The sequence below is a fragment of the Lynx canadensis genome, chromosome A3, assembly GCF_007474595.2.
Source record: "Lynx canadensis isolate LIC74 chromosome A3, mLynCan4.pri.v2, whole genome shotgun sequence".
NCBI lineage: Eukaryota > Metazoa > Chordata > Mammalia > Carnivora > Felidae > Lynx > Lynx canadensis.
The window spans coordinates 47,051,292-47,066,059 of record NC_044305.1 but is presented as its reverse complement, the minus strand read 5'-3'; positions in this window follow the sequence as shown (position 1 = coordinate 47,066,059).

Here is a 14,768-nt window from a genome sequence, read left to right as displayed (position 1 = left end):
TTTTGTTTTGCATTTAATAATACCCCCAGTTTCTTTCTTTCCTTCCTTCCTTCCTTCCTCCCTCCCTCTTTTCTTCCTTTCCTTTATTTTTTTCTTTTCCTTTCTTCCCTTCCCTTTCTTCTCTTCTTTCTCTTCTCTTCTCTTCTCTTCTCTTCTCTTCTCTTCTCTTCTCTTCTTTCTCTTCTCTTCTCTTCTCTTCTTTTTCCTCCAAAACAGAAACTCTAAACTCATTGCCTTTAGACATGTGTGAGACTGCAGTTTTCAGTTAGGACAGTTTTTTGTTTTAATCTGTCAGCATTTTTCAAATTACTATTTGAGAGAGGGAGAGAGCATGCACACACAAGAGGGGGAGGGACAGAGGGAGGGAGAGAGAATCTCAAGGAGGCTTCATGCTCAGCACAGAGCACAATGTGAGGCTTAAATCCCATGACTATGAGAGCATGACCTGAGCCAAAATCAAAAGTCGGATGCTTAACTGACTGAGCCACCCAGGTGCCCCTGTCAACATTTTATTATGAAAAATTTCAAACATACAGAAAAGTTAAAAGAATTTTATAATAGATACCCATATACTGATTCAGGGACACTTTTGAGCACAAATACATGACTTTGAAGATGAGGAGCAGAAATTAACCAGCACACAGAGAAATGTGTATCATCTTCCAGCTAGTGGTCCTTGGACTTAATAATTATGGAAATTTATTATAATATCTTACAGTCTTTAGTATTTTTCAAAATAGCTTCAGTTCTGTTTTCTTGCTGGATCCTCAACATCCTTAAGGTATAGCTAAGGCAGGTGTTGCTAGGTGTTATTTGTATATTGATATATGAGGAAACATGATCAGAGAGGTTAAGGGGACTGCTCAATGTCACACAGTAGGAGAGGTGCCACTGTAGTACCAGTGCTGAGCTCTCAGTTGAACCACACTCCTACAGAAATGCCTCCCCTTAATTAATTAATTAATTAATTATGAATTACAGGTTTTCTGTGGCCTTTTTGGCTCCCTGATTTTGCTTATCTGTGGCTTTGGATATTTTTAGGCTATAAAGGCAGCGGCATGTTTCAGCAGTAGTCCAGCCACCAGAAATGCCAATGTGAGGGTAATAGACCAGCTACAAAGGGAATTCAAAAGCTCCATCCGTTGCCAACACTTTTCTAAAGGCACAATTTCTCTTTGTATATACATGTAGGGCTAATTTGGACAACAATTAGACACAAAAAGCAAGTGTATGCATATGCTGTATTTCTCCCTTGAATGAAGAATCCAAGAAGAATCTGGATAGTTTGGGAGGGCAGGGGTTCATTCTGGAAAAATAACCACCAACACCATCCATCCAAGTTTCATGCCAGAGACTAGCAAAGACCAGTGTTCTTGCCTGCAGCTCAAAAGTAGATTTTCACCATTAATGGTGATTTCCCCGGGACAACTCAGTGTTCTGGGTTTCAATTTTCCACCTTAGGGACACAGACATCAATGTGCAAGAACACAACTAGAGGTTGAACCTGCTGCTCCCCTCTGACATAGCAAAGTGCCCCCAGGGTTGGAGCAGGAGGAATTGTCACTGGATCTCACAGGATGTTCCATCCTTGCTCAAATAACACATTTCACATACACAAAGCCCCCTTCTGACAGAAGCACCATTAATCTATTTTATGAATGAAAAAACCGAGCCTGGGGAAAATGAAGTGTAACTATCTCAGAAGAGATTGATCTCTAGCTAGGCCCGTATCCAGTCCTGCTCTGAAGCCCTTTCTTCTTTGATGGGCCATGGGTCCCATTTTGTGCGTATGAAGAACTTCTACGCTTTTGCAGTTAGGTACTCCTTCAGCCAGACTCTGGGTCCTGCTCTCATCTTGTGGGGACAGAGCTGTTCTGGTCACAGCAGCCTTGTGCTGGTGCAGAAACATATACCAGAAGTTGGAACCAGAAGGTCCACCAGGTGTGGAAGCCCCTAGAGAGGCTGCACTCAGGGCATGAGCTTTGAGAACTGGCTTTCTACAACCAGTCAGATTTTTCTACAGAAAAATGCTCTCTGCCCTTTGTATATTCCACAGTAGCCAAACTTAAGGGTATTTGTGTGCGTTTCTTTTCAGCCTCCATAAGAGCATCTGTTCAACATAAAGAATAAAGAGCAACTGCTGGAAAACCATTGGGGAAACTTTTCTAATGAGGGCCATCTGCTTGGACTTGCCCTTTGGAAAAAAATCAATGAATTTGATTTTTGGACAGTCAGTTCCTTAAGCCTGAAAATATTCATTGAAACACCATGACTGAGCAAAGTCCACCCTTCCAGCTCTAATCAATTTCTCTGAAGTTGGCCAGATGTTGTCACAATTTCCCCATAGCAGGAACCAGGGAAGTTCTGCGGTGAGAATAACACCCAGGAGCTTGCATGAACTGGCAGTGAGTGGTTATTCCATGCAGAGAATTATATTTTTTTTGTTTTGTTGTCTTTTTTTTTTTTTTAAGGCAACATGTCTCTTCTTAGAAACAAATGAAAATTCTGTAACAAAAGCCATCAGGCCAGTAGAAATCCAGTGGTGGTGCTTTCATAATTTGGAACTTCTTCACTCAATATGTTGTCCCAAGCTCCATGATGGGGAAGCTGTCCACATGGGATAGGTAAGGAAATTCATTGCCAAGTGGGTCTCCTTCTGGAGCTGCTGGGCTGGCTGGAAAGAGCCATCAATTCTATGGATTCAAGGAGTCCCCAAGATGAATGCGGAATACCAGGGCCTGGGGAGGATTTTGCCCTAGGGCCATGAAGGCCCACAGAAATTCCAGAACCTTCCCAGAAGTTCAGGTGCAATTGCACTCTTCACAGAGAAGGATCCAGGAGCCCCAAGTACCAGCTTCCTTCTGTTCACACTGTGACTTGCTAATCTCTTCCTTCAGCCAATGGCTTCAACTTCGTTTTCACCACATCATTATTTTTGTGTCCCAGACACACCAATGAGATGTCAACACCATTTTGATGAGAATTTAATTTCATCATGAAGATTATAGGTAAATAACATAACAGCTTTCTGCTCACCAAGGACTCTCTGGCAGAGGGGAATAAAACCTGATAATCCCAGGGAGGGGGAAGGGCACTCACTTTTATTGCGCTCTTCCTAAATCCAGGTACTTTACATAGTTTATCTCAGATAAGTTCATCCTAGGCAACAGCCCTATGAGGATTGTCATTCAACAAAGAAAGATTTAAGGGGATTGAAAAAGTTACCCAGGCCTCAAGACCAGCAGGCAGACATAGGGCCAAAGTCTAGAATCATTCCACTTATGAAGCACCAGCTTTGAATAGAGAATACCTATAACTCTTATACCAACTCCTAAGGTCTGTAGACCAGCAGGAGAAGGTGTGATGGCAGCCACCTAGTGTCTTGGGGCTGGAAAGAGGTCCATACAGGAACCCCAAGTGAACTGAAACCACCACTGAAGGCTAGGCTTCCTTCTCCAGAATGCAGCTCTTGCCTTGCAAAAGAAATCATGGTCTAACCGTGGTTCTGACACAAGCCTTGCCTTCAGTTCAGGGCTGCAACTTCAAGTTCCCACTTGAACTATCCAAGCCTAATGACCCAGGTATGTAAGGCTGAATTGTCACCTTCAGCCTGCACCAGGGAATGGCCAGATGGCATTCAGGGTGATTCTGTGCTTCTGGCTGACTAATCTCCCCAGGTAGAAGAGTAAACAAAGAGCTTGGGGATGCCATATGTCCCTGAGTCATTGTGCTTGCCGGAATCACCATCATTCTACATAACATATGCTTTCCAGGACCAAGGTGGAAACTTGTCTTATAGTTGAAGGCAGAATGATTAAAAACATAAAGGCGTATCTAGGGAGTGTGCATCTGTCAGTTGTATCCTAAATGATATTTATTTTTTTAAACTGTGGTTTGTTTTACTAAACAGTGTTCAACTCCAATCACTTCTTCCAGGGTCCTGCATGGCTCTGGCTATTGTAGGCCCTCAGGGATGTGAACTGAATCAAAGGGTTACATTCTTAATCCACATTCTTTGTTTACCGATTTGCAAGTTCCCTCTGAGTTGAAAATGAAGTCAATCCTAATTTAGTTTAAAGATTTCCTGCTGAGATTTGGAGGTGGCATCGAACAGGGTGCCCCTTCCTTCTAACCACTTTAGAGTCTCCCAGGCAGGATAACCTGAAAGGAAAGGTTGAGGATGAGTCGTAGAATCACACTCTCAGGGGCTGAGAAAACTGGGAAGTTCCTGAGGATGGACACTTAGCATTCATTAGGAAAATAATGGCTCACAAGCTCCCATCACCTCAGTGTCTTGGTCAACCAGAATGGTGAAAGTATGGGCTAGTCAAGGACAGAGGCTTAGAAGCCTTGAGCTGGAGGAGTTAGACCCACCCAATTTATTCCTTTCCTTTATGCAGGGGGGCAGAGTAACACCTAGGGTCATACAGTTAAGGGATTTCAGGGTCTCTTAATGGCCCGGTGCTTTTCATGAAAGACAGAATCCAGTGGGGCCTCTAGTGTTTGAGTCACTCTGACCCAGGTGCTGGGGGACCCCTGGGGTGGATGTCTGCTTTTTACCCTTCAGACCTTTAGACCATGGCCTACATTCTACAACCAGAGCCAATGGAAGCTAAGGATGATTTGGAGTTGTGATAGCAGTGAATGTCATTCTAGACCAAACTTTTGATACTATTGAAAGCTTTTCAGTGTTTGGCAGTTTTCCACTCTCCATCCCATCTAATCCTGAAAAATTTGTGAGGTGGGCCTATTGCCACTGCACGAAACTTTGAAAGACCAAATGACCCATCCAAGGACCCACTATTGATGGGAAAGAGATGGAATTTGAACTTAGGCTAGCATCTAACATGGTTCCAAGGTTCTATTCATAATCTCTTAAAGGTAGTTCTTAGACGAGTGGGATCTTACAGCTATGGAAGACAGACTGGGAATTCAATGTGTGTGCTTCAAACACTTTGGAAGCTCCCCGCTCCAGGAAGCAGTTTTTCTTTCTAAAAGGAAAATGCATATATGTTTATTTCCATTCAGTACTCCTGTCCTGCTATAAAGGAGGAGGTCCCCACCTTTCTTTATTCTTTTTATTTCTATTATCAAGTCTTTAGCTTTTCTTCTAAAACTAAAATTCCAACTCCAATTCAGGAATGCTTATAACATTGGCCCATGAAACAGTTGCTGGCTTCAATCATTGCAACACCTACTTGTGTAATAGAGTGAAATTACTTTTTATACATGAAATCTTAGAAAAATATTCCTCTCAGAAGAGTTATGAATAAAATCCCATGGCTGCTCGTCCAAAAGAGTGGAATTTTATCACTGGAGGGGAGCTGGGGCACAAATTGGATCCAGCCTGTCACTCAGGTTGCTGCTGCAGGAGCCTGGCAGATGGGGCACGCACCACTAAGTCTTAAAGAGAGGGGTCTTCCCTGGAATGGATTTTTGGGAAAGAACCTACTTTGGGGAACCTGGCTGGCTCAGTCAGAGGAGCAGGCCACTTTTGATCTCAGGGTCTAAATTCAAGCCCCACATGGGTGTAGAGGTTACTTTAATAAATAAAGACTTAGAAAATAAAAGGAGGGGCACCTGGGTGGCTCAGTTGGTTAAGTGTCCAACTGCAACTCAGGTCATGATCTCACAGTTCGTGAGTTCAAGCCCTTCATCAGGCTATGTGCTAACATAGAGCCTGCTTTGGATTCTGTGTCTCCCTCTCTCTCTCTGCCCCTCCCCAGCTTATGCTCCATCTCTCTCTGTCTTAAAAATAAATAAAACATTAAAATTAAAAAAAAATAAAAGGAAAAGAAACTACTTTGAAAAAGCTTATGTTAATATTAGCCAAATACATTGGAGTCCCCAAATCACTGTCTCTTGCTTGACTTCTTATTGGAACTTCAGATTTGTATTCTGTATGGTCTGTGTTGGCATCTCCTCATGTAGATCCTTCTCAACATCTCACTCAATGGGCACCTTTTCACTTCTGCTGTCAGTTTCCCATGGGCTTCCTCTCTGCACTTGGCCTCCCACTGGCATGAGCAAAACATGGGAGCTTCCTCCCGGGTGCACCTTCCTTTCTTCCACAGAGCTCTCTCAGCTTCCAGTATCACACAGAAGTCAGGAATCAAGGCTTCTCTGAGTATTAGTGAATAAATACTCCAGCTCCATCTATCCCAGGTGGAGCATTCTGAGGTTTGCTCTTGGCTTCTCCCAGCAGGTTGAACCCCCACAGACACAGCAGGAACCTCCACAACCTTGTGTTGGTTCTGTCCCTTCCCTGGTTTGCTTCCCCACTGCCCTACAGTTTCACAAGGTCACCTTCCAAACACTGCTTATAAATGAATTTCTCTTTCAGAGTCAGTTTCTGGGGGAACACAAACTAAGACATACTTCAAACTCAGCATGCTTGAAACATCGTTCTCTTCCTTGTGGTGTTTCCATCCCAGTTGGTAACAACACCCCAAGAGCTCATTTTTATTCTCATTCTTCCATACTGGAAAGTCCACCTTTTAATTGGTCACTGATTTCTATAAAGTAAACCTCCAAAAAGCCCCCCAATCAGTACCTCTTTTACTTCCATAAAAGTTTTCACAAAACCTCGGGCAATTTTAATAGTTTCCTCACAGTTCTGTGTATCTTTAATTTATCCTCTCTCTAAGGCATTCTTCATAGATTTTCATGACTTATCCTTTGAAAACACAAATTTGGCCATGTGCTATACTGTGCTGAAAATTCTTATCTCTCACTGCTGCCTATAGAAGGTCCAAGCTCCCAAGCTCTGTGCAAATCCTCACCATAAGGCCCCTGTTCTAGATCTCTCTCCTCCAGCTGATCTGTTTCACATGGCAAACCCACCATCCACACCCAACTTGCAAGTCCCCAAATAATAATACACCTTCTTTGTCAGCATTGGACTTTGCCCATGCTATTTCTTGACCTCAGAATGTTGTTCACTTCTTTTTCTTCTTTCTTCTTTTTTTTGTTTGATGAATTTTTATACATCCCCAAATAACCAAATTGAACCTCACTTGCCTGCCCCTGACAGCTGCATTAAAGTGGTGGTCTTTCTTTCCTTTCACACATGCACTATCATTTGGGAGTGGCAGTGTATCCTCACATGCATGTGTTTGTCTTTCCACTTTGTTGTGGGTCTTTCATTGTAGGGAACATTTGGATTCTTGTAGTTCCTGCATAATTACTGCCTGACACAAAAAGTAGATACCCAATAGTTGTGTCCTTCCAGGTGCTTAGGTTAAAAGCTGGGATTCATCCTTGATTCATCTCTTCTTTTTATACCCCACAGACTCAATCCATCAAGACATCCTGTTAGTTGCACCTCCAAAATGCAGGATCACACATAGAGAGTCTTGCCACTTCCCGCCACCTGCACTGTTACCTGTTACCAATGTGACCCTCCACAACCTTGCTTCTGGATTATTGCAGGAGCCTCCTCATTGGTTTCATATTGCCTCCCTACAGCTTATTTTCAACAAAGCAAGAAGGACCATCCTCTAAAAATGTAAGGTGGTTTAAACCACATGTCACCTTAACTATTTCCAGTGACTTCTCCATCTTCCTGAGATTAAAGTAGAAGTTCCTACAGGTTCAGCCCCACTCCCTCACTGAGACCATCAACTACTCTCCTCCTTGGTCATCTGCTCCTGTTCCATGGGCCTCTGGTCTATCTGGAATGTTCTCCCAGTGTGGTTGACACTCTCACCCTCTTCATATCTTTGCTCCAGTATGACTTTCTGAAGCTTTGAGCATGATCTAAAATTCACTTATTTCTTACTTTTATTGCTTACTTACTGCCTCTGCTCATGGGAATGTAAAACTCACAGTGGCAGAGAACTGAGTGCCAGGAGTAGTGTCTGGTATACAGAAGGTGGTCAGTAGCTTTTACCAACTGAATAAATCAATGAATGGGTACAATCTCTTTGAAAACATTTGAATGTCATGTTAGGTGTCTAAGAATCAATTACAAATGGCATGACTCAGAAACATGGTCCCTTGTTAGAATCCTGGTTAAAATCGCCTTTTCATTGAACAAATAAGTGCAAATATTTGGTACTTATTTGATAAGCATAGAGAGATTTATACAACCAGCCAAATTCTAAAACTATAAATAATCTTTAGAAAATAAAAATAGGTAAAACTAGCTGTAATAGTATTTTATTTGACCTAATATATCCCAACATTATGTCAGCAGTTAATCAATATAAACATATTAATGAGATAATTTACATTATTTTTTGCATATTAAGTCATCAAAATCTAGTGTGTATTTTACACTCATAGCACATCTCAATTTGGACAAGTGCCCTTCAAGTGCTCAATAACACATATGGGTCATGGCTACCATACTGAACATAATAGTTCTAAACAGATCCCAGTTTAGGAAAAGGTTTTGTATCAAAGATTGACTTTGCTTGCTTTTGTAATGAATAAATGATTGGAAATAAACTCTAAATTCTAGTGCCATAAATGAGATAGTTTTTAGAGCAGCCTTCATAAATCCTACTAGTGACTCATACATCTAACTGTTAATTCTTCATTGCATCTGACCACTGTTGTCAACTTGATACCTATTGCTTCTAACACCAGAGTCCAGGCTTATAGCAGACCTGAGTAGCAGAGTTTTTGCATAAGAATTCATCTGGCTAGGTCAGAAACCCTGTTCCCCTGGCACCATGGTTTCAGAGTTGAGAAGCAATATATGAGGAGAAGGTTTTCCTTGACAATTCTTCCCTCCTACCCATTTGTAAGTGTGCATGGTTCATTGATTAAGGACTGCTGGTATTAGCCTGGAAAATTTCCTGATAGCCTTGGGTCAAACAATTGTGCCACTTTTTTATATTTACTCTGCATTGTCAAATCGTTAGCAATATAGTTGAACTGTGAGAGGTCATGTATTATCATGGCTTTAAGAACTTGATACACTGATTACCTGAGATTCCCACCTCCCCACCCGCCCTCCCATCCAGGGAAGCATTACTGAACTGGTCATTGTGCTAGGCATTTAATCCTTTCAACAAGTCAATGGGTCAATGGAATCTGAAGCCCAGAGAGTTGGGACCCTTTTTCCTTATTTAATGAGGACTTATTATGTGCTGGACCCCATAGTGCATTATTTTATTGACTCTCCCCAAACTCAAAGAGGAAAATTCCATTATTTTCCCCATTCCACTGATGAGGTTTGGGAAGGTTAAAGAACTTAGCAAGATCTCTCTGATCCTGACTTCAATTTCCAGAATTTGTTGGGAATCATGATAAAAATAAATATAGCAAAATGATGCAATAATATCAAGTTGATCATTTTTACCAATACTTTTACGTGCATTTTAAAACATCATTTTCCGAGATTCTGGACAGATGGAGAGCTAACAAAATGTAGATGGGTCTTAAACATGGTGAACCACAGATGGGAGACAAAAGGTTGCTGACTCTTTCAGTGAATCAGGGAAACAACAACCTAGGGTCAGAGGGCCAGGTACCAAAGGGAGGTTGGTTGGGGTTTCCCCATCATGTGGTTTTCTGTCCCCACACTTCCTTGGAGAGGTTCACTGCTTACCCATCACCTTGGTGGGGAACCAATCCCACCAGCCTGGTGTTAGCACAGGACCAGCTGGGGTGCAGAGGCCATAACAGGAAGAATCACACTGGCTGGCCCCTGAGCACACTCTCCTCTCCAGCTCCCACCTAGGCCAGGTTGGTGATAATTTTTAAAGGAGACATCTGTGGAAAAAGCGTAGGGTCCTAGGAGCTCTCCAGAGTGGCTCAGTCCCCCTGGCACAAGGTGAGTGACTCTGGAAGTGGTCTGGCTGAGTATAAGCACTGAAATCCTCCACTTTGACACCATTCCTGACTTGTGTCCTCACCAGGAAGTAGGGAGAGTCTGGGACTGGGCCTTGTTCCATTTTCAAGGGACACCTGATCCACCAAGGCAGCTGCCAAGGGCAGGTAGTCTCACAAGGAAAATAAAAAGCTTTATTAGGAGCATCCCTGATAAGTGAGTAACCTCCACTGGATAACACAGCACTGGTAGGTAAGAAGCTTAATAAATAACCTCAAAGAGATGAGGAAACACAAAACAGGACCACACAGACACAAACTTCAATTGTTGAAATAAAGAGCTCAGAAGAGGGACCAAATAGCAGGAGGGATACAGTGGAAGAACAAATTAGGGAGCAGAAGATCAGATTAAGAACCTCTAAAGACCTCAGGAAGTTAGAGATGACAAATACAAAAGAACAGTTAAGAACATGGAGAATAGAAGTGTATCTCTACATATAACAAGAGCACCAGAAAAAAAAACAAAAAAAAACAGGGGTGAAAATATATGTAAGGTTTCATAGATAGTCAATTATAGCAAGAGATGTCAATGTATCTTTAAAATAAAAACTATCTGATCAAGGAGATAAAAATTAGCAAAGATATGAAATGTGCAAAAACCAGGAATAAGCATAATTTAATGCTGTGTTGTCCAATATGGTAGCAGAAAACACATGTGGCTCTTCAGTATTTGAAAGATGGGTAATTCAAGTAAGTCACGGAATTTTAATTCTACTAATTTATTAATTTTAACTATTTTTAAAAATATTAAAAAAATTTTTTTTTCAACGTTTATTTATTTTTGGGACAGAGAGAGACAGAGCATGAACGGGGGAGGGGCAGAGAGAGAGGGAGACACAGAATCGGAAACAGGCTCCAGGCTCTGAGCCATCAGCCCAGAGCCTGACGCGGGGCTTGAACTCACGGACCGCGAGATCGTGACCTGGCTGAAGTCGGACGCTTAACTGACTGCGCCACCCAGGCGCCCCTAAAAATATTTTTAAATTGAAGTATAACTGACATATAACGTTATTTTAGTTTCAGATGTACAACATATAGATTCTACCATTCTATACATTACTTAGTGCTCACCATGGTAAGTGTAGTCACCATCTGTCAGCATACAACATTATTACAATATTGACTATATTCTCTTTGCTGTGCTTTTCATCTCTGCCCCCTATTTATTTTATAACTGGAAGTTTGTACCTCTTAATCCCCTTACCTATTTCTCTCAAAAGCCCATCCGTCTCCCCTCTGGCAACCACCACTTTGTTCTCTGTATGTGAGTCTGTTTGTTTTTGTTTGTTTGTTCTTTTGTTTTGATTTTAGATTCCACATATAAGTGAAATCATATGGTATTTATCTTTCTCTGTTTGACTTACTTCATTTAGCATAATACTGTCTAGGTCCACCCATATTGTCTCAAATGACAAGTTTTTATTCTTTTTTTGTGACTAGCATTCCATTGTATACATATACCACACCTTCTTTATCCATTTGCCTATGGATGGACACTTGGGTTGGTTCCATATCTTGGTTATTGTAAATAATGCTACAATAAATGTAGGGATCCAAATGTCTTTTTGAAGAAGTGTTCTCATTCTGTTTGGGTAAATACCCAATAGTGGAATTATGGGATCATATGGATTTCTATTTTTAATTTTTTGGAGAGCCTCCCTACTGTTTTCCACAGTGTTTGCACCAGTTTGCATTCCCACAACTGTGCACAAGTGTTCTTTTTTCTCCACATCCTCACCAACACCTGTTATTTCTTGTCTTTTTGATATTAGCCATTCTGACAGGTGGGGTGATAACTCATTGTGGTTTTGATTTGCATTTCCCTGATGATGAGTGATGTTGAACACCTTTTTGTGTGTCTGTTGGCTGTCGGTAGGTCTTCCTTAGAAAAATGTTTATTTAGCTCCTCTGCCCATTTTTAAATCATATTGTTTAGTGTTTGGTTGGTTTTGATGAGTTGTATGAGTTCTTTATATATTTGGATGCTAACCCCTTATCAGATACATCATTTGCAAATATCTTCTCCCATTCACTTCTCCTTTTCACTCCCATTGCCTTTGACTTTGTTGATGGTTTTCTTTTTTGTATAAAAGATGTTTTATTTTGGTGTAGTCCTGATAGTCTAATTTTGCTTTTGTTTCTCTTGTTTTAAGAGACATATCCATAGGCAAATGTTCAAAAGATTATTGCCTATGTTTTCTCATAGGGCTTTGTGATTTCAGGTCTTACATAATTTTAAATAATTTAAACTTTAAAAGATATTTGATTCAAGTATTAGAAAACTTATAAGAATGTTTGCAACAACTTGGATATGTGAATCCATGCTTTCAATTGTAAGTTGAAATCTAAATACAGATCAAGTGTATCTGATGTGAATTAGTATTTATATTGAGATATACCCTAAGTGTAAAAGTCACTCCAGATTTCTAATACTTAGTATAGAAAAAATAATGTAAAATATCTCACTAATACTTTTATATTGATTATATGCTGAAATTATACTATTTTTGGTCTATTAGGTTAAATTAAGTATATAATTATAATAACTTTTACCTACATATGTTTACTTTGTTAGTATTGCTGCTAGAAAATATATACAATTATATATATGGCTTGCATTATATCTCTATTGACAACACTGATCTAATAGATATACATTGAACATATACCCACAGAGTATTCATTTCAATTCTCACAGAACAAAGGAAGATTTAATAAAAAGCAAATAATAAATATACACAGATTGTGCTGCCTGATCATAATGAAATAAATAAGAAATGAGTAACAACAAGAAACTTCAAACATCTTCTTGGCCCATAAAACATAACACATACTGGGGCACCTGAGTGGCTCAGTTGGTTAAGTATCAGACTCTGGATTTTGGCTCAAGTCATGAGATTGGGCCCTGTCTCAGGCTCCACACTAAGCACGGGGCCTGCTTAAGATTCTCTCCTTCCCTCTCCCTCTGCCCCTCCCCCACTTGCACTCATTCTCTCCCAAAAAATATAAAAATAAAAAAATTGTAAAACATAACATATACTACACAGTGATTGGTTAAGAGGATATTTTATTTTTTTTAAATTTGTTTAATGTTTATTTATTTTTGAGAGACAGAGAGAAAAAGAGACAGAGCATAAGTTAGAGAGGGGCAGAGAGAGAGAGAAGGAGACACAGAATCCAAAGTAGGCTCCAGGCTCTGAACTGTCAACACAGAGCCTGCTGCGGGGCTTGAACTCACAAGCCATGAGATCATGGCCTGAGCTGAAGTCAGATGCTTAACCAACTGAACCACCCAATTGCCCTAGTTAAAAGGAGATTTTAGAAAGTATTACAACATATCTAAAAACCAACAAGAATGAGAGTGTCAAATGTCAAATGTTGTGGCCTATAGCTAAAGGAGCACTTAAAATTTTGCATAATTTTGAATACACTAACAGCAAAGAGGATATATTGAAAACCACAGGCCTACATGCATCACTAAGCATATTAAAAAAAAGAGAGAGAAAATAAAACAATAAAGCCAAAGCAACAAGAAGCAAGAACATAAAAAAGGTAAGAAATCAACAGAGAGCCCCAAATCCCTACTAAAATGTGATTCTCTGAAAAGTGAGATGACAAAAAGGTAGATGCAACATTCTATACACCAATGCATATTGAAACTAGGTTAAAAAGGAGCACCTGGGTGGCTCAGTCTGTTAAGCCTCCAACTTGGTCAACTTGGCCAATGGCCATGATCTCCCATTTGTGAGTTCAAGCCCCACATTGGGATCTGTGCTGACAGCTTGGAGTCTGGATCCTGCTTTGGATTCTGTCTCCCTCTCTCTGCCCCTCTCCCCCTCACTCTCTGTCTCTCTTTCTCTCTCAAAAATAAAGATAAAAATTTTAAAAAAGAAACTAGGTAAAATGGACAATAGCGAAGAGAAAAATAGCAATCCTTTACTGGAGGAATCCAAGGAACGAAGTTGACATGAAATCAACAGAAGTGCTTCCATTCTCAGACAAACACTGTCAGCACAGAGGGCCCCACACATCCTTCCAGGGTCATCCCAGATCCCAACTTGCAGATGAAATGCATTTGTGTGGTACCTTTGTGAGCAAATGGTTTAGGAGCCAGAATACAGAGGGAGGGTCAAGGGGAAAAAAAAAGTAAAATAAATCAGGAGAGGGGTCTCGTGTGAACATCACATGCCATGGCTTCAGTGTTATTATTATTTCAATTCTTTGTACTTGAGGAGATATACAAAGCTCTTTTAAATGTTCCCAGCCCATGCTTTTCTCCTTCTTTCTTGAATTCCAAAAATAAGGTAACACAGAATTTAGCACATTGTTTCTTAGTAGGGTCTCCTGTCCTGCAGTTTCTAAATGGAAGGCTCGTTAGAAATGATCACAAAGTCAGCAGTGCTTTGCTGCCAGTGGTTGACCCTTTATGATGGTACCTGATACTAAGTGCAGACACTGAGGCCTAGTCAAGTGTGTGTGTGTGTGTGTGTGTGTGTGTGTGAGACAGAGAGAGACAGACAGACAGACAGAGACAGAAACAGAGACACACAGAGAATGAGAGGGAGGGTAACTTTTTTGGCTTTCTCTTTCATTCTGTAGATGTAATCAAAAAGGGTAATTTTAGGGCTTATCTTCTAGGCACAGTATCTCAATTTTATAGTTGGAAACAATCTGATTTAGTCCAAGGAGGCTGCCTAAAGTAAATACAGCACTTATTCAGTGAGGTGGGGTGTCCACACACCACCTATAAAAGAAGATTAAGCCATCTGAGCTGTCGGAAATGCCCAACTGTTTAAGGGATCGCTTTTTCCTAACATACCTGGATAATGGCCATAACCTCTTGGGTTTGTAGCTGTAGGCACAGCCACCTGGCCAGCCTCTCTTCATTACGTCCTTTCCCTTTGTCTGCAAACAGCACAGAGGAACAG